Source organism: Archocentrus centrarchus, chromosome 20 (assembly GCF_007364275.1).
Source record: "Archocentrus centrarchus isolate MPI-CPG fArcCen1 chromosome 20, fArcCen1, whole genome shotgun sequence".
Lineage (NCBI taxonomy): Eukaryota > Metazoa > Chordata > Actinopteri > Cichliformes > Cichlidae > Archocentrus > Archocentrus centrarchus.
Genome location: NC_044365.1, coordinates 16102192 through 16104392, shown reverse-complemented (window position 1 = coordinate 16104392; position 2201 = coordinate 16102192). Strand labels below are relative to the sequence as shown.

The window sequence follows — 2201 nt, the reverse complement described above, 5'->3', positions numbered from 1 at the left end:
GATTAATAGACTTGTGCTCTTTCCCCCTTTTTTTTTTTGCTCCCTTTCTCTCTCCCTTTTTCTTCTCTTTATTTTCCTCTTCTTCAGCCTGTCAGCTCTGGCTGTTACATAGTATGTGGAAAAATAACTCAGATAAATAAAATAAAGGGTTAAAACATCAACAAGAAGAGCCTATTGAGAACCTATAGAGCTCATCTTGAAATAGCAAATATGTTTGGCACAACAACGCATTCAGATCACAGTTCTGCTTGCAAGATCTACCAGACATGACAGGCTTTAAAAAAAAAAAAAGAAAAAAAAAAAAAGAAGATGAGAGCACAAAATCCTGGCCTCCTGAACAGGTGCCATGGTTGTGGCCTTATTATCAAACTGATTATGAGTCAGACTGCTGAACGTGCTAAGACTGGAATATTGTGATCAGTTGGTTCTCTGAGAGTTCCTTTCCCCTCCAACCACTAATGTGTTCTTCACTGGTACCCTGTGACTGGGTGTGCCTATTTGCCTATCACCCCCCACGTTGGGGAGCACACCAGTTGTCACTCCCCGTGGGCCCAGACTTTCCACAGAGGTGATGGGTTCAGGAACTCACAGTTCACCTGTTATTGCCAGATGTTGGGCCTTCTTACAGAGCATCAGGTGGAACCAGCAGTGTTTTGTGGAACCTTTAGAGCGGTCGGCCTGGACAGGAGGGCTTGTATGACTCTTCTCACCTTGAACTTCACCAGGATTTCTTTGTTGATAACGTTGATGAGAGTCCAGGAGCCACAGCTGATGTTGTTTGATTAGACTCCCATGTTGGAATCAGCACATCTTTGTTAGTTAACATTTTCATCTCTTAGTTCTTGAATTGCTTTGTGGATCATGTTAGACTTCAGGTTAATTTTTTTTTAATAGTAACTTGTAAACCCCATGTAGTGAACACCTTTTCTATTGTTTATCCCGCCTGTTGAGACATAACATCTTACAGCATTTGTGTTTTGCAGTATCGCAAAACACTTAAATTCTTTGAGTTTCATTAACTTTATAATATTGAGTTTATACACTGCTCAAAAAATAAATAACAGATGTGGTCAGTTCATTATCAGAGGGGCTCGTTAATCAGTTTCAGCTGCTTTGGTGTTGATGACATTAACAACAGGTGCACTAGAGGGACAACAATGAGACAACCCCCCCCAAACAGAGATGGTTTCACAGGTGGAGGACACTCGTCATGTGTTGAATCACAGGTGCAGTCGTTGGTGCTGTGCTTCTGTTTCTTCTTTCAGCTCCTTCTTTTGTCAGACAAACAATCAGCTGTTTCCTGTCTTATATTGATGTCCACTTTGATGTTTTCATATGATGGATGGTGATGAACTTCCAGTCCGTCTGCAGTTAACTTCAAGCTTGGACCCACATAATTAGAATCTGTTAATTCATCGACTTTAAAAATACAAGATTCCAGCTTCAGGAATGATTGGAGGAAACACAACTAAGACCCTCTGTACAACACTGTAACTTCACTAAGTATCAATATAGCCTATACATATGAATATACTCATAGTGTAGCAGTTTATTTTAACATTCACTTACATGTTTTCATCAAAGGTTGATCTTCTACTGTTTTCTCGTTGACCTGAGAAATGTGTTGCATTAATAAGACATCATCCACATAAGCACATACAAATTTAACACAGAATTCAACAATGTGGGCAGAATGTGCTTTTACCTCTTTTCTTTATACAGTACAGCACCAAACCAGCTCCTCCTGCTCCAACCAGAACTACTGCCAACACCCATTCTATGATCCTCTTAGTACTTGATGAATTCCCTGGAAAAATGAGAGTCTAAGGACCAAATCACCTCAAACAGTCTCCTTAAGGTCCTTTGTATTGTAGGTAAAGACCCTACAATAATTACAGAGAAAACCCAACAGTCATAATGATCCCCTATGAGCAGCACTTGGTGACAGTGGGAAGGAAAAACTCCCTTTTAACAGGAAGAAACCTCCAGCAGAACCAGGATCAGGGAGGGGCAGTCATCTGCTGAGGGGAGGGAGACAGGACCAAAGACACACTGTCAGAGATTAATAATAACTAATGGTTAAATGCAGAGCGGGGTATAAACAGAGTGAAAAAGGTGAATGAGAAGAAACACTCAGTGCATCATGGGAACCCCCCCCCCAGCAGCCTAGGCCTATAGCAGCATAAGTAAGAGAGGGTTCA

At 41.1% G+C, this 2201-nt stretch overlaps 1 long non-coding RNA gene across 1 annotated transcript; it reads right to left on the bottom strand.

Annotated features, from left to right (window-relative positions):
* Nucleotides 1–320: 320 nt before the first annotated feature.
* On the bottom strand, nucleotides 321–1804 carry LOC115799154 (uncharacterized). The gene is made up of 3 exons (XR_004021537.1): nucleotides 1706–1804; nucleotides 1570–1612; nucleotides 321–1382 (listed from the first exon to the last, which is right to left on the bottom strand). It is a non-coding gene; the product is annotated as an uncharacterized LOC115799154 (long non-coding RNA).
* Between the last annotated feature and the right edge of the window lie 397 nt (nucleotides 1805–2201).